Source organism: Triturus cristatus, chromosome 7 (assembly GCF_964204655.1).
Source record: "Triturus cristatus chromosome 7, aTriCri1.1, whole genome shotgun sequence".
Taxonomy (NCBI): domain Eukaryota; kingdom Metazoa; phylum Chordata; class Amphibia; order Caudata; family Salamandridae; genus Triturus; species Triturus cristatus.
The window spans coordinates 1,618,909,950-1,618,933,358 of NC_140590.1; positions in this window are offsets into that span (position 1 = coordinate 1,618,909,950).

The following is a 23,409-nucleotide window of genomic DNA, read 5'->3' on the forward strand; positions in this document are numbered from 1 at the left end:
AGACCCCACACAACCTCCAAGGGAGGGGAAAGAACAAAGACTGAAGCTTGGTCGAAAGTGGCATCATAGTCGTCCAGAGTGAGGCCCAATATCAACCCCTCAGTCCCGATCCAGTGGGCCGTCTCCTCCCGCCGCCCCCCCCCCACCATCTCGATCACTACCCCCAGACAGAGTGTCCAGCCAGTCCCCGGCCGCTTCGGGACGATCAAAAAAGTGCGTGCGACCATCCACCTCTACCCGCAGCTTGGCCGGGAAGAGCATGGCGTATTTTAAGTTCATGTCCCGGAGCCGGCGCTTAACACCCAGGAAACTCAGTCTCTGCTTCTGGACCACTTGAGTAAAATCGGGATAAAAGTTCACCTCCATATTTTCCAGCTTAATCGGCCCTTGCAGTCTGGAGGCCTGCAAGATCGCGTCCCTGTCCCGAAAGTTAAAAATCCGGGCAATGAGAGGCCGCAGAGGGGCTCCGACCTTCGGCCTTCCCCCGGGAACTCTGTGGGCCCTCTCCACAGCGAAGAATTTACTCAGTCCCCGAGGCTGGAGATGGGTAGCGATCAGGTCCTCTACAAAAAGATCCGCCGCCGCCTCCTCCCGTCCCTCGGGTACTCCGATGATGCGGATGTTATTCCTCCGGGCCCGACTCTCGGAATCCTCCAGGCGCCGATCCATAAGCGCACTCGCCTGACGAAGTCGGTGCACCTCCGTTTGGAGGGCCGCCACCTCTGTCGTGAGGCCCGACGTGGTTCGGGCCAAAGAATCAACCCGGTCGTTGGTCTTGGAGAGATCAGCCCTCACCAGGCCGACATCCACGAGGACCGCGTCGATCTTCTGCGCCAAGGTGTCGAACCGCTGGCCCACCGAGGCCTTCATCTCAGCAATGGCGCCCATGACGTCTTGCAGAGTCAGATCCGTGGGCAAATCCGGGGCATCAGGGGGGCCCTCAGAGGACTTGTGCGGTCCGCCGGGAGATCCCTTCTGGAGGGTATAGCGGTCCATGATGTTGGCCTGATGTACGGCGCCACGCCGGGTCGACTTGGTCTTCGACCGATCTCCGTCTTGTTTCGTGGCCATCACCACGGGTCACACACCCGCACCAGCTACGCCGTAGAGGGCAGGCAATCAAGGCCACGAGCTCCGGGGGGGCCACCCCAGGTCGGCGGGGTGGGTCACAGCCGACAGGCAGGCAGGGTCTCCCAGCGAGGCCACACCAACACAAAGAGCTCCGCGATCTCACTTGCAGAGACGGCAAGGGGGTGCGAAAGTGAACGCGAAAGTGTGGGGTACGCGACTCGCCAGGCCCATCCCGCCGTTGTTGTTCACTTTGCCACTGGGTCACCCCCCAGCGCAAATCCGGGGTCCGGCGAGAAGTAGGCCGCAAACTTCAATCGGTGCTCACTCCGGTACCCGAAGTCCGATTCGAGAACGGGGAACGGGTACCACCTCGGCTCAGTCTCACCGACACAGTCCCCTCAACCGAGGCAGGATGAAGACAGGATAAACGTAGGAGGTTGCGGAGGTCCTCGGGAGCCTCGCACCTACGCGGCCATCTTGGTTGCGCGCTAGGCTCCTCCTCCGCCAAAAACCTTCTTTCCACACTATTGACCCCCTCCCATCAACAATTATAAAAGAACTCAACCACACCATTACCCCTTTCTGGACAGAAATCATCAACTCCTCTCTCATTTCAGGCTGTGTCCCAGACTCTCTTCAACTAGGTCAAATCACACCCATGCTCAAGAAACCAGGGGCCGACCCTAACGATCTCAACAACCTCAGACCTATCTCCAACCTCCCGTTCCTTGCAAAAGCATTGGAGAAATGTGTTCTCCACCAATTCAACAAACACATTGATGAGTTCAACCTCCTCAACACCTTTCAATTAGGATTCAGGAAAGGCTATAGTACTGAAACAGCTATGCTCAACATCTCTGATGATATTCACAGGGCCTTAGATGAAGGTGAAGCCTGTCTACTCATCCTTATTGACCTATCTGCGGCATTCAACACAGTAAATCATTTAACTCCTGTCTCCCGAAGCCAACAAAAATCACACTTGGGGTCCCGCAAGGCTCGATCCTCTCTCCCTCCCTCTTCAATCTCTTCATGGAGCCCCTCACAATCATCTTGAAAAAAACAGGAGTGAATTACCACCTTTATGCAGACGACACCCAAATCTATTACAAAATCAAATCACCCAGTGACATCCGACACCTCAATGTCACTCTAACCGAGATCCAAACTTGGTTTAACGCTAACCACTTAAAGCTCAACCCAGATAAAACGGAATTGATTCTATTCTCTCCAAAAAGTAACCACCGTCCAATCGAAGAGTGGCTTAAGAATCTGGATGCCCTAAACTGTCCCCTCGTCCTTTCTGACTCAGTTAAGTCGATAGGCATTACCCTTGACAAGAACTTATCTTTGGAGGCCCACATCAAAAACTCGGCAAAAGGTGCGCTTTTCTCACTAAAACACCTAAAGAAATTGAAACCTTTTCTTCCCCATGAGGATCTCAAGACAATAGTTCAATCCCTAGTGCTCTCTAAAATCGACTACGGGAACGCCATCCTAACAGGGACTCTAAAAGCTCACCTAGCCCCGCTAAGGGCAGTGCTGAACATGGCCGCTCGACTCATATCTGGGGTAAAAAGATTTGAGCACATCACACCAGCTCTCAACTCCCTCAACTGGCTTCCCATGGAAGGGAGGTGTATTTACAAACTGGCCTGCATCACACACAAAACCCTTCACTCTCCGTCCCCCAACTACCTAAACAACAAACTGGTAAAAGCAGGAAAATCCAGAACTCTGAGAAGCTCCAACTCACTCCTTCTTATCCCATCAAAACTGAAAAAGAAAACCACTCAGTACCAATCATTTTCTGGCAATGCTCCCAGGATATGGAACGCTCTCCCTAGAGACCTCAGATGCAACCCCACCTTCTCCTGTTTCAAAAGGGACCTGAAACTCCATCTCCTCAACAAATACTTTCCCGTACTTTGTCAACGAACCTAGACTTCAATATCCGAGTTGACTCATCTCTCACTTGACATTCAAGTATAGTTGGTGACCGGACTGTGTTAGCCACCTTCGTTTGTTTTCTCTCCCTCCCCTGCACTGTTTACCTATTTTTCATGTTGTATTTTTATCTCTGTTTTACTTCCTTACCGCCTTCCTACTGTGTAATGCAATTTTCTTCTGTCTTTACTGTGTGCATGTAAAGTGCTCTGATACCCACGGGTCAAGCTAGCGCTATATAAAACTTTTAAAATAGAAAATACATAAATAAAATTCACCATTAGAATGACATGCCAATTACGACCCAATTTTACTTATTAAACCCCTGCATAAGTTCTGACCCACACGTTCTATTAATTGCCCACTTAAGACATGAGTAACAGCCAAGAAAGGGTTCCTCAGATTGCCCAATGTAAATAGCTAACCTGGGGGGCTGCGGAAAGAAAACGCTAAAAACTCCTATGCCCAGAAAGCGGAGGGAAACAATAGGTGCAGATTAGTGGAACATGGGGTGCTGTGCTGCCTGCGAACAGGCAGGCTCCTAGTGAGCAAGAAGACCGGCATTGTAGTATACAATTCAATGGCTGCAGGCAGTCATGTGTAAGTGGATGCGGTATGTGATGAAAGAAATATCAGGCGGTCACCTAATGAAGCTTGAAAGTGACAGAGTGGTAGGAGGTGAGCTGATAGAAGTAGAGGCTCTCCTCAAAGCGCCTATTCAGCAAAGCAGTTGCGGCACGGTGCTACATGTACTATAATTGGGAGAGGATGTGGTCTGATGGCTAGATTGTCGACTTTGGAGCTGGGAAACCAAGGTTCGAGCCTCGGGGTCGCGTCCACATCTTGTGATTCTGGGCAAATCACTTAATTTCCCCATGCCTACCAAAACAAGCATTGGAAATGCAATAGGTCTCGCATTGACATTAGTTTGAGTTATTGACATTGTAAATGACAATGTTTTTCTTTTTTTTTGTAAAACATAAATAAAAGCCATTGTTATTTATTATTTAAAAGTACCTACCCAGTAATTAAAGGACACTGGATAACGCCGTGAGTAAACGATCCAGTCCGGGTGGGCGGGGCCAAAAGGAGACAGGGTGGTGCTTCTGGAGCAAACGTGTATGGTTAGAGTGAAACTTCAAGTCCCAGAATCTGTTGAATCTAAAAGTAACAAATCAACAGTGGTGATCCCAGGTGAAGGTGGCATCTGAACGATGTGAACTGAGAGGAAAACTTTGATTGGGTGCAGTAGCTACCACGTGAGCAGCAGGTGCAGTGGCACCGGGGCCCAGAGGGGTCCATTTAACCCTGATAATTGCTGTATTTTACTGCCAACAACATTCAAAGGGTACAAATTCTATATTTGCACCAATGCTCATGGCCACCTTCCCAAGAGAAAAATACCGACCCTTTGTTGTTTTAAGAGTCTGCTAAGGCTCGAATACGACACTAAATAGGACTTGGAACAAAATCTTATATATTAATTTGTAACATAACTTAGTTTGCTTTATTAGCTAGGGGTCGTTAGCGCATCTCTTGAACATATTTAAAAGTGCTTTCTATTTATAGCTGCTGTTTGACGTATATTCAGATAAGCGCCTAAAAATACCGGCTGTAGGTGTTTTTGCTTATTTTTGTACGACTGCAACATCAAAATACGGGGGTGCCGGTAGAACACCAACCAGGGGCTCGCATGGCATGTAGGGTGACCAGCCGTTCGTAAATTTCACGGACTGCGCCTAATTTGGGCATCTTCTCCGTTGTCCGTGAAGAATTCTTTCACAGACTCCTTTTGTCCGTAATTTCGGACTTCAGAGCGAGCTGCCCCCTGAATTTTGACCCGTTGTCCTGAATTTTAACACTTGCTTTCCTGAATTTGCACCCATGCCAGTTGGTCACCCTAATGGCATAGGGCGGACAATTTTAAGATGCTAGATTTAGTGCTAAACAAACACGCGTACTGTTATCCTGATTAAATATGACACGCATTCTAAATGTCTGTGGGATATTAGTGAGAAGCAAGTTATACCTCCGGCGCATTTAGTAAATGGTATTTCTCTATTGGCCGGCTGCGCACGATAACAAAGAAAAAAATTTGCCACGTGGTGTCACTTCCTGTGCTTGTAAAACAGCAGCAGCCCCGCTGTCAGTGCCTCAATGCGTCACTTCATCAAGTAACAATATGAAGAAACAAAGAAGCTCTGGTGTTTTTCTTGGCCGCGCTTCACGTGTTTTTGAAATGCCAGGCCCTGCAGTTTCCTGACAGTAGCGGTAGAGGGCAGTGCTAGGGCGATCCGACCGCGCTGGTGTTTGTCAGCAGTAATGGAGGAAATGCGGCGCTTGGCGCTGTGCCCATGCCTCCTGTTTCACACAAAAAGAATTCCCCCTCCGCAAAGAGCCAAATATAGAAATATTCTATCAGTGACCGTGCGACCTTAACATGCTCTGACTTATGTCACAAAGCAATAAGACGGGTCTGCTCCCCACGGCTGTTTTAAAAAAAACTTTCCTCTCTTTAGTGAGTTTAGCGTGCTGGGAAATAAAAGGTGAACCCCTGGGGCCTTGTTTGTGTGACTCTTCAGCTGACAGCGAGAAGCACCTAATGTTCTTATAAGTGAAAATATTTTGCGATGTGTTGAATGGTGCCAGATCCTGCGGCAACGGAAAATTTGTCTCCAGACATGGTGGGAAAAAAGATGGATTTTATCCAAAGCCAAGGACGTAGCTTCCAATAGTGTACCGGGTGCAGTGGCACCTGGACTGGGGGGGAGGGGGATTGGGGGAGAGAGGGTGTATTCAACCCTGATCATCGCTATCTTTCACCGTTCAAACAGCTGCCAGGGGGGTCCATTCCTTCCTTGCACTAGGGCCCACGACACACTGGGTACTACGCTATTTTCCAAAACTTTTTTTAAAACGGTGCCCTAAAATCGTCTGTTGTCTTGCACAAGTCACCTGGTGATTGAACTTCCACAACGAAATTAACCTGACTGCCAAGCCGTCTTGTCCCGTTTGTTTTCGTAAGTATTGTGTGCTACCTCAACTTTCACCGTGAAACATAATAAAATAGGGGCAAAGCGTCACAGTCTTGTCAGAAATATGAACTTAAATAATGGGCTCGAGTTATGGATCTGGTAATAAGACGCATAGCGCGTAACCCGAAACCAGCTCCGCATTTCAACTGACTGCACATTTTTGCTCAGTGGACGATCAAGGTAACATAGCCGCCACATGGTACTCACCCGATGTGCTTCTTCTTAGGGCCAGGGTCTCATTCTTGCTCATGGGCTCACACATGGTGACACCTGGTGAAATTTGCTGATGTGCTCTAGCGGATGGAGAGAACTGGGCTGGGAGATGGTGGGGGTCGGGGAGCTGAGCTCGGCTCTTGCCGGGTGTCTGTCTGTCTCTGGGTACAGTCGCCTCCTCTGCCCTCACCCGTCTCTGCTGGAGTGCTTTTTCACCGCTCTTGCTCTCTCTTTATACACTACCCACTTTCCTTCTATTGCCCTGTTTTCCATAAGCTGCTCAGCAAAGCCCCCGTCCCCCCCAACCCAGAGCAGAGCCTCCTCCCTGGCTGCGCTCTACCAGCAGAGAAGGGGCGGAGACACCCGACACCGGCCGCTGGTGTCACTGTGGGACTCAGAGCCCCTCCTCTCTCGGTCGGTAGTGTCCCCTGGCATCCCACCATGACTCTCTTCTTACACAAGGCACGCGCAGGTCTGCTGCTCCACCCGCTCTGCCGCTCCTTGGCCAAACCCCAAAATGTAACTCGCCCGGAGACAGCTCTATACTGTCACCTTTAGAAAAGCCAGTTCTTGCAGAAGTTAACCTCTGTAAAAAGCTCATAACCAAAAGAAAAAAAACTGTGGGAAGTCTGATTACATACAATCGCAATCTAAAACTGAAACTCAAACACCCACCAAACAAGCGCGGCCAAAGCGGACCTGACCGCGGTGAAAATAAAAACAAGGGCGGTGTGAAAAAACAACACTTTGGAAACATGATGCCTCACTACACGCCTCCAAGAGATAAGAAATTGCTTCACGACAGCCATGAAGGAGACGATCCAGTCCGGACGAAAAGGAGAAAGGGCAGTGAGCAAAAAACATCATTTTCAATGGGAAGCCAGCGTTTAGCATAAACGCTGACGCGACCCAATTAAAATGAAGGGCGGGGCTTCAAGTCCCCTTCTGAAATCTCCTCATCTACAATATATTTCGCCAGAGCAAGCAGTGCATGCGCGCTGCAACGCTAGGCGAGACCTAAAAAAATGAATGTGTTCTTGTGTAACATAACCGGTGCTCATGTAAAGCGCTCCAATACCTTTGGGTCGAGTTCATGCTATATAAATCTGCAAAAAGAAAATGTGCTTCAGCAACTGTTTACGGAGAAATCAAGACTCATCAATATTGAACTGGATACCAAGCAGTCTCTACTGCTATCCAATGGGTCTACTCCCCGCCCGGCCCTAACAGACAAGATCGAACCGAGGAGCCTGGGCATCAAGAACAACGCCTCCTGGGTCACATTGAACCCCCTCACTGAAAGAGACATTAAAAAGGTTCTTCAGAGTATCAAGCATTCTAATCACTTCAGCGACCCATTGCCACCTTCCATCTTCAAAGAAACCAAGGATGTCGTCTCTCCCATCTGGATAAAGATTATCAATGCTTCTTTGTCACAAGGCACGATCCCGGACTGCCTAAAAGCAGCTCAGGTAACACCCATATTAAAAAAAACTACAGCAGACATCGCTGACCTTAACAACTTCCGTCCAATCTCTAACATCCCCAAAATCGCCAAACTCCTTGAAAAATGCATCCAATCACAGCTCTGTGCTCACATCGAAAATTTCAATCTCCTGGACCAACATCAATCTGGCTTTCGTAGTGGGCATAGCACTGAATCGGCTCTCACTCATGTTATGGATGACATTCTAAAAATGCTTGATCAAAATTAATCGTGCCTCCTTATCCTCCTTGACCTTTCCTCTGCGTTTGACACTGTTAATCTCACAACCTCCTACCCATTCTAGAGCACAGGATGGGCCTGTCTGGTTCGGTGTTGCAATGGTTCTCTTCCCTCCTCCACCACAGATCCCAAAGAGTGAAGGCGAATCACTCTCTCTCTCAGCCATCTCCAGTACCCTTGGGTGTCCCCCAAGGGTCCGACCTATCTCCCATACTCTTCAACTTGTTCTTAGAACCATTAGCTGATGCACTAAATTCCATGGACATTCTCTTCCACATGTACGCAGATGACACCCAACTCTACCTGAAAATCTCCTCCCCGGATAACATCACCTCACTCAACACTACCCTACTGACTACTCAAAACTGGTTAACTGTGAATCACCTCCTGCTCAACACCTCCAAAACAGAATTCCTTCTCATCTCACCCCCAAATCACACTCCGGTGCCAGACCTCTGGATGAACCACCTCACTGCCTTCAACTGCTCCCCCCTCATTATCGACTCAGCTAAATCCCTCGGAATCACTCTGGACAAGCGCTTGAACATGAAGACTCATATTAGCAATGTGTGCAAGGGAGCTAACCACTTGTTGAGGATACTCAGGAATCTCAAACCTTTCCTCCCACAAGCTGACTTCAAACATGTGGTCTAAGCGCTTGTTTTGCCAAGGTTAGACTATGGCAGTGCTACGCTCTGTGGTCCCCCAAATACACCTTGGCCCCATTAAGGGTCACATTGAATGCGGCAGCCAGACTAGTTACGGGTACTAAAAGAAATGCGCACATCTCCCCAGTCTTGAAATCCCTAAATTGGCTGCCCTACGAAGCAAGAATACAGCTAAAGATTGCTTGCCTATCGCACAAAGTCCTCCATTTCAAAACCCCCAGTAATCTAGCGCAAAAGCTAGAACTATCCGGAGGCGGAAGACCTTCTAGGAGTGCCAACTCTCTCCTCCTGAAACCTCAGATCTTTCGCAAAAAGAGAACATGCCACCGAGCTTTCTCAGGCTCAACTCCGAAGATCTGGAACTCTCTCCCACCGGAAATACGTAGAATCTCCTCCAAGGTTACCTTCAAACAGGAAGTAAAAAGATTCCTTATGAACAAGTTCTTACCTTAATAGGTTGTTGGATCGTCTGCTCTAATGATTGGGACTTTCACCTTTAAACCCCGCGCTGGATGCTTTTCCATCATGATATATTCCAGTTTTTTTCTTAATATTTTGCTGACCCCGTGTAATTGTAACCGTTCTTTTCCTATGAGTTCTATTTTGATATATGTTTATGTCTGTATTCCTATTTGACACGTGTCATGAAACCGTTACCTTCCTTTCCCCACAATTGTAAAGCGCTCCGATATCTCTAGGGATCATGTTCGCGCTATATAAAACTTTATAAATAAATAAACTCTTCAGATGTTTTAAGTGCTATATAAATGCAAGTTCATGTGATCAGCATTTGAGATCACAGCTGCTTTAACCAACTTACGGTTATAATGATGTTCAAAGTTAGCACTCATGGCAAGAATCGGCAATCCTCGAGATGCTAGGCTTCTACTTCCGGCTGTCTCGCCAACAGTTATTTTTAGTAATAATTTAAATGTTGTTTGTATGTAAGTGGCCATTTGTCATCTTTAAGCAGCAGTGACATACATCGCGTCTCAGATCGATCTTTGCTGTCACTCCCAGTGTGTTTTCAATAGTCTGTCGTTCCAAACTGACATTTCACCATTTACTCCTGGAAAGTGCTCCAACCCAGCGTTTCACTCCCACTATAAACAAATGCCACAGGTGTGACCCCAGGTTTACCGTCTGCAAAGAGAGGGATACCTACTGAGGTAATGGGGACTCACTGGATTAGACACAAAGACAAGCCAGGTCATTTGTTCACAGGTGACGTATGCTCCTAATGAACAGGCATCAATTTGCAAGTGATGCACGCGTCATGCAGCCTCCCCTTCCAGCCCGCCATGCAGCTGCAGAAGATTTAGGAATGCGCCCACAATCATCTTCTTTATGCTCTACTGTAAAACAAAGCACGGCTGTACAGGCCCACTCGGTCAAGAGAATGCCAGCTGATAGCTTGATTGCCTGATAAAGAGACAAGCGGGAAACAACATACATAACATGCACTTTTATCACAATTTACATTTGCCAATTCTCGCATTTAAAAAGGTGAAAAATATGCCTTATGTAACCTTAAATAATATTTCTCACGTGCCCGCCATCCCCGGTCCGATTTAGGCCCCGGGGACCCCATCCCCCGGGGCCCAGCAGTTGTAATATTGGGAGGGGGACACACAGCCACCCTCCCAGGCCGATTTCGGCCTCCGGGACCGCCACCCTCCAGGGCCAGGTAATGAAAAAAAGGGGGAGGAAGGCCACACGGCCCCCCTCCCGGAGCCATTAATGGCCCTGGGGACCCCAAACCCCAGGGCCGGTTCCAGCTATGTCCTCAGGTGCCCACGTCTGGGACATGGTGGGTTTCCGGCCCACACTAATGCGGGCAGGAAAACCTGTGTTAGCTCTCGCATGTCGGGGGCAATTAAGTTTCCGCCAAGCGAGAGCAAACACTAAGTCTGCTCCCAGTGGGCGGGAGCATCAAAAATGCTCCCGCCTACTGGGAGTGGCATTTTCATCTGGAAACAGATGAAAAATTGATCCGCCCACAGGGAGCTGCATTTTTAGCTGCTCCGTGTGGGTGGGAGAAATGCTAGCTCCCGCTGGAGGGGTGAGACGGCTGGGGCTGCAGGAGCATTGGGGCTCCCCCCCCACAGCCTCCAAGAATTATGTTGTGCATGCCCTGGGTAGGCCTCAGGACATCACCCGTTACTGAACAGTACCCTGGAGATGAGGTCCCTGGGGCCAGTATTGGCCATGAGGGCCACGTGCCCCACGGACATTTCATAATGTGTCCATACCACGGGAGATGGGGTCCACGGTTCCAAAATTGGCCTGGGAGGGAGGCCGCGTGGCATTTTGAGAGCCTTTTTATAGTTGCCACCTGCATCCACTTAGTGGTAAATTGAGAGTGTAAAAATCTCAGTTTGTGACCATTCGCAAATTGTGAATGCTTTGAACACATGAATCGCTAGATGTAAAAATAACGAATACCTATTTAGGAATCAATAAATGTTGAGCTTGCAAATTACTGATTTGGTAACCCTTTCAATTACAACTCAATTTTAAGAAAGGTATACGAATGAAAGGTTTGAAACTATGCATTCAACTTTTTAGTGGTTGCAAACCAGTTTGTGGCTTGGTTGTGAGTTGCTGATGTTTTGAACATAAGGCAAATTAGCAATAACTAATCTCCTCAAGCCTATTTCTCATCCACCAACCATTTGCGATAACTCACACTAATGATCACACTTAACTCCTATTAATTTAATGTATCACAAAGATACTGGTGTAAATGCATGACATGGTTTGCGTCAGAGCACATGACTAATCCCGATAACCAATAATGACCAATAATCTCTGGACTAAGCACAAACCTTGAGTTCTGAATTAGGACCCTACTGCTGTAAAGCACTTCAAGAATCCGTCAGGGGTAAAAAGTGCTATATACATATAAGTATAATACTCTGTGCAAATTATGTCACATGACAGAAGCACAACATCTATGGGTTTCTGGCATTCCCCCTTTCTCACTCAAGCACACCCAAAATTGCACCGCCAGGTGTTGTGACCAACAAGTACATTTTGCCAAAACATACTTGCAATGTTCAACACTCCGTCCATCATCCCCTTTGGTTTTGCTTTGTTCGCCCTAAGTTGGCAGGGTATGCCCAGACGTGGGTCCCTTGCTCACTTTGCCACTGGATACAAGCTAGCCTGGCTGATGACAGCTGATTAGCCAGAAACCGGTCCCAGGATGCTTGTTTCCGGTTCAGGGAAGACATTGCTTGGCAGTTCGGGCTGGACTGTTCCCATGATACACAGGGTCAGACTGATTTGCATATGGCCATGTCTGAACTGGGGTGGCGTAGTGAGCTAAAGAATGATGATTGATTAAACCCAGATCAGTTGACTGGGGGTGAGTGCTTGCAATGCTCAACACTCCGTCCATCATCCCCTTTGGTTTTGCTTTCAACAAGTAAATGAGCCAGGTACATTGGTCCAAAGGTCCGCCTGTTCTGTTTGTTGCTAAGTATCTCTTTGGAGAACATCCTACTCTCAGTGAGAAAAACAAAAGAGAACAATTTGGTAACATTTGTTTCAGGTGTTTTTTGGGTCCAGTCTCAAAAACAACATGGGCCAGTATATTTGGACGATCTCTGTTTTGGGAGGTGGGGATCTGTTCTGTGCCACAAGAGCACATATTGAGTATTGTCTCCAGTTACGGAGACCATGTATATATGTAGTACTATGTGCAATTTTGGGGACCATGCATGGAGTAGAGTAACCAGTTCTGGAAGCTACATCTTAATCAATTCTGGAGGCTATCTATGGTGTATTGTCTCCAATAAAAGAGGCCTTATTGCAACTTTTGTTGCCAGTTCAGTGATGGACAATTGTGTCATTTTTTGAGGCAGATCTAAAATATTGTGTCTTGTTCTTGACGTTACATGTTGTATCTTGTGCTCAATTCTGTATGCCGCCTCTGTCACATATGGAGTTTTCTGTCTAGTTCTGAGGGTAGTATATGGAATATTACACCCTATTCTCTGAGCACCATCTCTAGTTTAGTGTCTAGTTCTGTAGGCCCATCTGCGCTATTGTGTCCATTTTTGGAGGCTATTTGTGATCTGTGCCATAGGCAGTGTTGTGCCAGTTCTCACAGCTACACCTCGAGTATTATGTCTAGTTTTGGAAGCCATATTTGGAATTTTGTGTAGGCATGGGCGGAGTTCGCTGAGTTTTACTGTGCATAATTCCCCAAAGTGACAGAAAAACTCAGCCGTGCTCTGTGGACTTTCTCAAATGGCAGAGTATGTTAGGTTGCCCTGTTCACACTGATTTTAACTGCCGGGAGTTTGTCCCACACTGTTAAATCAGTGCGAACGGTACTCCACGTCACGCCGGAGGGCACTGCTGCTTTCAGCTGCTTGAGTAGACATTCTACTTGAGCGGCTGCTTCCTCAACGAGAGCGTCAGATTTTTCAACACGAGCGGCCACGACCTTCTGCGACCATCCGCATTGAGAAATCTTGCCAAGAGGAGGGCCAGCGTGATTTTTGTCTCGCGAGCGCTCGCCAACCTACTGCTGGCAAGCCACTCGAGAGTAAAAAACTCCACTCTGTGTTGCTTCGCTGAGATTTGCGGAACTCCGCACGGAGCATGAAGTGGCCAAAACGCTGCAAACTCCGTGGAATTCTTTGCCCACTCTTAATTTTGTGTCCACTTCTCTGAACCACATCTCAAGAAGTGTGTCAGGTTCGGGCAGCAACTTATGAATTATTGCATCCAGTTCTAGAGGTTACTTCTCCCGAAGATAAATGCAGATAAGAGTTACCCCATGGCACAAGATTGGCATCATAAACCTCCTGCAGAGAGGTGCAAAAAGCTATGGGTGTACAGTCAAAAGATAAGGAAGGAGATGCAATGGAGACATTGTTAAGTAACTTGGAGAGTAAACGAAGTAGAGATAATGTTTTAGAGAAGGGTATTTTTTTAACAAGGGATGGTAGGGCGGTAAACAAAGCAATCTGCTTTCTAGCAGGAGTTATGGTGCCAAAATCAGCAACATAATTCCACAAGGCTTGGGACCACACAAGAAGGTGACCAAACTGTAACATCAAAGACATACTTGGAGATCAAGGCCCTCATTTTACGTTCGCCAGGCTGTCCACTGTTTAGCTACTGCAGCAGTCGCGGCTGGCATGACTCACCGGTGGGGGGCGCGCGCGCGAGGGAAACAGCCTTTCCAATGCTATTTTTACCTCATTAAGCCTTTACCACATATTTTTTAGCACGCATATTTTTAGAGCGAATATGCATTTAAAACGCATGCCAACATGTTTCGGGTGCGCACCACAGTTTGTCCCGAATAGATTATATCCTGGTCCCCGCTGTGCAGGCCCATACTCTCCGTGAGGTGCGTCATCTGGGGCGTGGCATTTCAGACCACTCCCCTGTATGGCTCAGGATGGATCTAGACCTGGTAAGGGTCGGCAGGGTAGCCCCAATAAATCCATGGTATTTGAAAGACCCGACTACTAGAAAGAACATCGCCAAAACCACGGATATATACTTCCAAGAAAATCGGGGCACGGTTGAATCAGCCCAGACCCTGTGGGAGGCCTATAAAACTGTTATCCGAGGAGAGGCTCTCTCCTTGATAGCAGGGAAAAAGAGGGAAAGACAAGCTGAACAAGAACGAGCAGAGGAGGACGTACTAAAATTAGAAGAGGAAACGACCCGAGCGGTCACCCCTGAGGGCCTTCACCTCTTAAAGTTAAAGCAAGACGAGTTTAACAGCATTTCCAGAGATAGAGCTAGGGCGCAGAGTAGAGAGGTCCAGAGTAGAATCTACGAGCACGGAGATAAGGCGGGGAGATTGATTGCTTGGCTGGACAGAAGGGAGTGGGCATCGAGACTGGTGCCGGAGATACAGGGGGAAGACTCCAGTGTCATCACAGACCCGCAGGAAATTGCAGACGCGTTCGATGACCACTATCGCATGATATATGGCAGGCATAGCAGGTTTACTGAAGAAGAAAATAGTGAAATGATCAGAGACATTGAACTACCCACGCTTTCGGGCGAATATAGGGACTTCTTGGAATCCCCATTAACAGATGATGAGGTGGCGCAAGCTATCAGAGGCGTGCGGTCAGGGAAAGCTTCAGGACCCAACGGGCTACCCATTGAATTAAATAAACTGAGGTCCAATGGCTCGCCCCCTATCTCCGTTCTATGTTTGAGGAAAGCAGGAAAGAGAGGAAGCTCCCATATGACCAACGAGTTGCCAACATTGTGGCAATATATAAGGACGGCAAACCCAGGACCAGCTGCGCGTCCTACAGGCCCATATCGCTCCTGAATGTGGAGCCAAAGGTCCTTGCGAAATTGCTAGCGACGGGCTTGATAAAAGTCATCACCACCCTGATCCACCCGGATCAATCGGGCTTTATGCCACATCAGAATACCGCCCTCAACCTACGTAGTTTATATGGAGTGCTGGGCAGAACCCCTACAATAACGGAACCGGCAACCTTAGTATCGTTAGATGCAACCATGGCGTTTGACATGGTGGAGTGGTCCTACTTGTTTGCAGTCCTTGGCAAACTGGGCTTCGGGCCGGAGTTCACGAGCTGGATTCGCCTCTTGTATGCGGACCCGATGGCCCGGGTGGTGGTAAATAATCGCAAGTCCCTGGATTTCCAACTGAGAAGAGGCACTTTACAGGGCTGTCCCCTGTCTCCGCTTCTCTTTGCATTGGCATTGGAGCCATTGGTGGCGTGGATAAGGCAGGACCGCTCCATACGTGGAATGCGGTGGTCGGTGGAATGGGAGGACAAGATCTTCCTATATGCAGATGATATTCTGCTATATCTTACTAACCCAAGAGCATCATTGGCTTGCCTTCTGGACGTATTGACAACCTTTGGCAGATACTCTGGTTTCACAATAAACTGGTCCAAATTAGTGGTATACGTCTTACGAGGTGACACACCTGCCATACCAAGCACATACCCGATCCAGATTGCTCTAGAAGGTTTTAGATACCTGGGTATTTACATAACGCTAGATTCGGAACATCGCTTTACCAACAACCTAGACCCACCCATGCGGAGACTGAGAAATTACATCGCCCACTGGAAATCCCTTCCGCTCTCCATGCTAGGTAGAGCGGTACTTTTCAAAATGATGGCTCTGCCCCGGTTCCTGTATGTACTCCAAAATTCAATGGACCCGGTCCCGGCGTCCTATTTCAGAAAAATTGAAAGTCTCCAGAGACAGCTCCTCTGGGAGGGTAGGCCTCGAATAGCGTTTGCGAAGCTAACTCTCAATTGGTATGATGGGGGTATAGGATTACCCGACCTAAAGAAATATTACTGGGCGTCCCAGCTTGCAGCTATTAATCACGGGATGTACGGCCGCCCGATGATCCGGGGTACGCCATGGATAGGTGGCAGCTCCCAGGGGGAGAGTATACTAGAGCATTATATGCCAGGCCCCGTAGTTTCTCGCTGACTGGCCCAACGGCACATGCCGTCCAGGTATCGCACGCCGCCACTAGACACCTGAAGTGGGAAAACATCTCACTCTAGCCACTCCACTGTGGAACTCGGAGAAGCTGGGGAACCTCTGGAAGTCTAAGGTCTTTGACAAGTGGGATCTCATCGGGATCTCGCGAATCAAAGATGTTTGGGGGAAGGGAACAATCCATACCTTTTACTCTCTACAAAAACAATTCAGCTTGCATGATACCGAGTATTTCCGTTACCTCCAGGTTCATCATGCCCTGCCCTCCCAGATCCCTAAGGATACGACTCTAACAGACGCCTCTTCCCTAGAAGACAGGGTGCTAGACGGACACCTCCCAGAAAAAAACATTTCATTGATATATAGGAAATGAGTTAATAATATGGGTGATCCATTGCAAACCCTTAAGAGACAATGGAACGAAGATGGTCTAGAATTAGACGAGGAAGAATGGCAGGAGGCGGTCTCTTCCCCACGGGTGGTAGCAGTCCAGGCCAGGCTGAGATTAGTGCAGCTTAAAATATTGCATAGAACCTATGTTACGGGTTCTGGCCTGGTTCGAATGGGTCATTCAGAAGGTGGAGAGTGCAGGAGGGGATGTGGGGAACTGGGCACATTCATTCATATATTGTGGCACTGCCAGTGTATACAAACATACTGGAGAGAAGTCCATCACACGATGCGAGCGGTCCTGGGGGTCGACTTGCAACTAGAGGTTTGTAGATGCATATTAAATGTCTGGGAACCTACAGATCTCACCACTTACACCACACAATGGGCCACGCTAGCATTCATGGTAGCGAAGCGTAACATCCCTCAACTGTGGGGCGCCTGTCAACCGCCTCAAGTAGGGAGGTGGAGGGAGGATCTAGACTGGTGTATGTTTAGGGAAAATTTAGTCTACATCGCCAGGGGATACCCGGGGAAGTGGAAGAAGGTGTGGGAAGCATGGAATCGTTACAGGGGCGATATTTTTCACCCGCCAGATGGGCAAATAGAGATTGAAGCGCTTGAATCCCCTTGATCTATTCAATATAATCACTGTGTATGTTTTGGATTGTATACAATGTTAATGAGAAATGTTGAAGTCATCTGCCTGTAACCAATTGAGGTGCCTTGGTTGAACTGTTTAATAAAAAGAAACATTAAAAAACAAAAAAAAACGAATGCCAATACCATGCATTTAAGGTAAGTTGAGTGGGTGGGGGTGGTCTCCTCCCACAAATACATTGTTTTTAAATATAAAAACAATGTGTGGTATTGGCATGCGTTTGAAATGTATTTTCGCTGTAAAAACATGCCCACTAAAAAATGCCTGTCAAAGGCATACGATGCAATTGCATGCGTTGTACCATTGTACAACCGGTGCGCGGAGAGGGGGAGGGGTGGGGGGTTAATTTAAATTAAAAACATTTTTTAAAACAAAGTTACCTTCGCCTCCGGTCCCAGACTCCCACGTTGCGCCTCCTGCTCTCTCTCTGCTCACAGGAAGCAGAATCAGGCAGCCTCTCTCTCCTCCCCTAAGCCAATTACAACGCTGCAATGGCAGCGGTGTGATTGGCTAGGACGCCATCCTTACAGGCGTCTAGGGAGAGGCTGTTTTCTTCATGCAGGCTGCTCAGCAGCCTACATGGCGAAAACGGAGATTGCTATGACTGGTTTGGTCGGCCCTGGGGCCGACCAAACAGTCAGCGCCCATAACATTGGGCTAACCACTCCTACCCAACTCGCCCACCTGCCCGTCCCCAACCGGCATGCCCTTCTTCTGCTTTCTCGCAGTGCGATAAGCAGAAACGTAAAATGGTATTTATACCATTTTACGTTTCTGCTTCTCGCACTGCAAGAAAGCAGTGGGGCGGCGCTCCGACGCCCACGTGGAGGAGCCGCCCCTGAGTCGTCGGTGACTGCAGGCTGAATAATTAGAAAGTTCCACGCTGGTTTAGTGGCCATTTTTTCCACCAAAATGGCTGCTGTGTCCGTGGCAGGAAACAAAATACATAGCAATAGGTTCTCAATACATCTCTTGGCGTTATTTATGAAGACAAACCAAAGCATGGTCCTTCACACATGATGAACTAATGTCCCCCTGCACTGGGAGTTTTCTCCCAGCAAGTGAAGCACTTTATTGGACTTCTGGTGCCAGGGCGGACCTGGACAGAACAGATGTTGATGGGAAAGGCATAGGAGGGGCTACCCTACCAAAATAGGACACTCCCCTGACGCCTTTACTGCTAACATCAGGTCCTCATACAAGCCTAGCTGAAAGGGAAGTCAGCGGTGGCTCCACATTTCCTAGTAAAATAAATGAGGCAGGAGAACTGAGAGCAGGGCTCTAGCGTTATTGGTGGTAACTGGAACTCCTCTAATTTCTAAAGAAATAATAAGTATGGAGGAAATTCACAGGCGGATTTTCCTCCATCTCAAGGTTAATAGGCGGAGGAACTTGAGCTTGTGAAGTCTACTCCGTACTGCGAGTGTCCTATAAAAACTGGAGTATTTATCAGTTAATATCGAACCCTCAGGCAGAGATCTTTTAAGTCATGGACAAAATGGGCACTTGCCCAGGGCCCCCACCGTCGAAGGGCACCCTGAGTCTCAGCACTATCTCTTTCTGTATACAAACCTCTATTCTCTCTGCCTACCTCTGCATCTGTCTCTTTGTCAGGGTCATCTTAAGGATTTGGTGACCCCAGGCAAGGCATATGTCCTTTTTCGTAAACATTTTGAAATGGTTTTCACTTATTGGCAATACGAATTTCATCTCCTTACGGATAAGGCACATTTCAGCTGTTTTTTTTTTTTAGTAAACCCATTTTCTGCAAGTTTGGGTGGCATTATACAGGCCTGAACTAGGAGGAAATGGGTAAGAAAATTAAAAATTGTTCCAAACAGGAGCCCCCAAAATATGTTTTGCTCCAGGATCCAAAATTCCTTAAGACAACTGCTCTCAGGCAGGCGCATTGACTGCAGTGTGGCAGCAGGCAGGATAACGGGTGGTTACACTGGCCCTTCACCCCTATATGGCCTTTGTCTAGGCCGCCGTTTTATTCACTTATGTAGAAGCCCCCAGGTACCAGAGAAGTATTTACACCCGCCCCCCCCACACACACACACACTGTGTAGGAGCTGGCGGCAGCTACTGAATGAAGCAGGTCATTTAGAGATTTGCAGAAAGAGGACATCTGCCAAATTTTGGACTGACAGCATAATCATTCAATTAATATTGATATGATATTGAATATATGATATGCAGCGCGAGACCATGATGTCTCGCTCGAGAACTGCCGTCTGACATTTCACCCCATCCAGGCAGGATGTAGCTGATAGGAAGGACGGGAAATCCGCCATTTTTTTAGCAGATATTCCGAATCTAAGTTTCTGGGTGTTAGGGGGAAGATGTCCACATGCAGCACCTCCATCGGATCTTTAAGCTTCAGCCTGCCTTTTTTTGCAGTGTATATACTGCGAACTCGACCAGAAGGTATTAGAGCGCTTTACATAAGTACCAGTTACGTTACACAAATACATTCATTTTTAGGCACGGGGAGATTAAGTGATTTGCCCAGAATCACAGGTTGTTGACCGCACGCCAAGACTGGAACCTGGTTCCCCAGTTCCAACGTCGGCAGCTCCCACCATTACGCCACACCCTCCTTATCTTTCAGGTGGCAGGTGTCTTCGATGCAGCGGGCAAACCAGTTTAATTAATACTGAGTGCATTTGCTTCAAACGTTTCATAAGCATTAGATTTTGCTGACCCGCGTTAATTTAACCATGTGCTGTAATTTAGCGTTTAAATAGCGCCCGTCTCATACTGATATGCACTCGAGGCTCGTAGCGCTATGATATTCCCCTCAGGAGAGCTACTTCGGGGCGGCTCTCTGGCTCGAGACAAGGCCTCTCTGACAGTCAGTCCCTGCCCCTCCCCGAGGCCGGTGGGGGATTCTCACACGCTGGCCCCCTGCAGAGATCTGACTGGGCTCTCCCTTGGAAGTGCTGACCCTCTGACAGCGGGGAAGACGGATGGAGCTGGCCTGTGTATTCAGGTGTAGGACCGGCAGCACATGGCCGCCATCTGGGGTGAGGCCTGAAGGTCTGTGATCATTGCCCAGGACCGAGGGGCGGGGAGAGAGGGCACTGGGCGAGAGAGGAGGGCACTCACGGAGGTAAACCCGGGGTCCTGAAATGAGCCTCGAACTCTGTGGTGGAGACACAGGAGCCCGTTAGACAGACTGCCACTGCCCACATCTTCAAAACAAGCATTTGCAATGCAATAGGTCTCGCATTAGGGAAGTGTGAGCAGTTTGCATTGCTATTAATAATGTAATAGTATCTATTGGTATTCTAAATGATAATGGCCTGACTTTATGTGTTTGTTTTATAAACTATATTAAAAAGCCATTGCACAGCCTTATCTGTTTTAACAACTCTGCAGACTAGGGACATGTGTCCACAAGTAACAACAAGGTTGAACTATTGGCATTGTAAATGACAATTCCTTTTATTTATGTTTTGGTTTCTAAAACATAAATAAAAGGCTTTGTCATTACAATTCTAATAGCTTAAACTCGCGTAAATGCGAGACCTACTGGATTGCAAATGCTTGTATTACTGGCGCCCATGCAGCACTTTCACATTTATGGAGGCATTGCACCTGTCTTTAGACTAGGCGAGTGTGAAGGAAGGGGCATGGCCGACCCCCCTACTCCTTGCTAAATTATCAGTTGCCAAACATGATGACTCAGGACTTCTATTCTTATCTAAGCAGCATATTTCAGTAATTCGCAGATATGTTACACACATCTAATCTTGCACACATTTTTGTGGTGCTTTTGTTTCTCTCATTTTACCGTGCATAGATAACACTCTCAGCTGCTGGAATGTTTACCCTTTTTTCGCTAATAATAGACTATAATCAGTAATTTGCAGCAGTATATGTATGTTGCCTTCTTATGTGCACACATGAAGAAGCAGGGCATGATAGCATAAATATGAGGTTATGAGAAAGCGCAAATTACATAATAAGAGGAAGCGTTATTCTCTCAACTTGCAATTGATCTTGCCATATTCAGGAACTATTTTGTTGGCCTTTTACCTACAAGTAACTGCATATACCATGTCAGGCACACGTATTAAATGATAAATAAATGTGAGTTACGTTTAAATGTGGCAAATACACGGCTCTGTTAGGAAAGCTCAATTGGTAATGCAATGACTTCAAAAAAGGTTTGTGTATCCGGAGGGCACAGATCTGAATCCTGGTTGGCAGGCTGAGGAGTACTATTGTGCATTTATTTATAAATCTAGGAGGCACTGTGAATATATGTCAGGAGATTTCAAATAGCATCACACAAAGGCTACCAAAGTTTAGAAAATGAAATGTATTGCACACAGCAGAAGACAAGCTGCATGCAGCATAAGAAAGGCTGCCACAAAATGTGTAAAATTATTCAGTATATAAGGGCTTACTTGAACTTCCAAAGATGTATAACAGAGTTCAACGAGCATGGCAACGGCAGATAAGTGTGGCAACAGGGGAGTGAGAGGATGATGGCAGAGGAAGGTGAGAGGGAGGGAAGGGCCACGGAAGAGGAGGGGAGGGGACACAAAACTGTTGAGAAAAAAAGCGAACAACAGGAGGATGGTAGCAGAGGAAGAGAATACCAGAGAAGGCAGTTGGCAGAGATGTGATGGCTGAAGATGGTGATGGCAGGGTAAATTAATGGTAGGAGACAGTGAGGTTTTGACAAGCAAGGAACAGTAGTAAAATAAAATATTGAAAAGCTGCCGCAAAATAAACCGAATTTGCGCCTCAAAATCCCAATTTTGGTGCTGCCAAATCCGGGGAAGGGGTCGAGGGTCTGTTTAGAGGAGAAAATTATAGAATAAAAACTCAGAAACGAAGCAGGCCGTTTTATATTGTCTGCTAACACGTGAAGAGTATTGAGAAGTGAAATTGCAAAATTCACCACTCTACCCTTTACTTACACAATAACAAAAACTTTATGTGCTTGGTACAAAAGCAACATTAATAATAGAACGCCGAACGTAGTGAATGACCAAAACACATCTTACAGGAAGGAAAAAAGTTAAGATTATGATTTTGGATTTAAAAAATAGCATATGAAAGTAGTGCTATCTAGGAAACCGCCTGAGTTGGAGCTCAAACGATAGCTGTGGCTGCATACCGATGTGAAGCATTGCCACTGCCCTCAGTCTGATTCCAAACCATCTGCAGGAACGTGCGCATCTAGGCTGGCGCATCCTGGGGCTGTGCGGAGCATACTAAAGCGAACACCTGATAAGAAGAGTAAGATGGGAGAGTTCCAAAAATAAGTATGGACATGTGGCAGAGATGTTAATACCACAGCTGTGCTGGGACAGCATGCTTTCCCTGGGACTGTGCTTCAAATATGGCAGCTGTCTGTGCAATCAGAGTCCCCTCTACGTGAATTGACTTTGATTGTTTAAATAACTTTGTTTAATTGTGTGGTGACAGGGGTAGTAGATCCTACCTCTCTGCAGCGCTGGTTGGAGCGTCGGCTTCCTCAATGTAGGTCGGGCGGTGAGCAGCGGACCCAGACTGCTTGTTCGGCTCGTACTGCCCCTGTAGCTACTTGCTTCATGACGGAGGTAATCCAAGCCTATAAATATATTTTGTTTACATCCTCTGCCGAGCTATGCCTTGGCCGCTATCGTGTTCAGCAGGTCGAGGTACCGTTACTTCCGGAGCAAACTTGATGGAACTGAAGGGCTTTCCGGTAGTTGGTTCGATAACGGAGTGCAGCCGCTGGTGATTTTGGAGCCTAATACAATAATAGAACATTTAAATTGGAAATTGGGCTCACTAACTTATAAACACGAGATACAAAAACTGAGCATTTAAGAAGCAAGTAATGGTAAAAAGAATGACCGCGTGAACAAAAATGCAAGTGAAGGGCTGCCTGGGAACGAGCCTCTGCATAGGCTTAACATCGGTAATTCTCGTAAAATATAATTAATCTCCCCATGCCTATCCAAAAGTCAATGTGTCTGTCTGTTATGTAACTGGTGTCCTTTTACAGCACTGCAATACTATTCGGTCAACTTTGCGCTATTTAAAAATACAAAAAAAAATAAAGCCCGGCTTCTAAAGAGGTCCGGACGCGAGCGCCCAAAGTGAAAGCAAATTTGTCAGGCGGACGCGCTTGGCGGGGGCGGGGGAGCGGACCCTTTGTAGTGGGATGCCAAACGGGTGATAACGAGCGAGGGCTCGTGGGTGGTA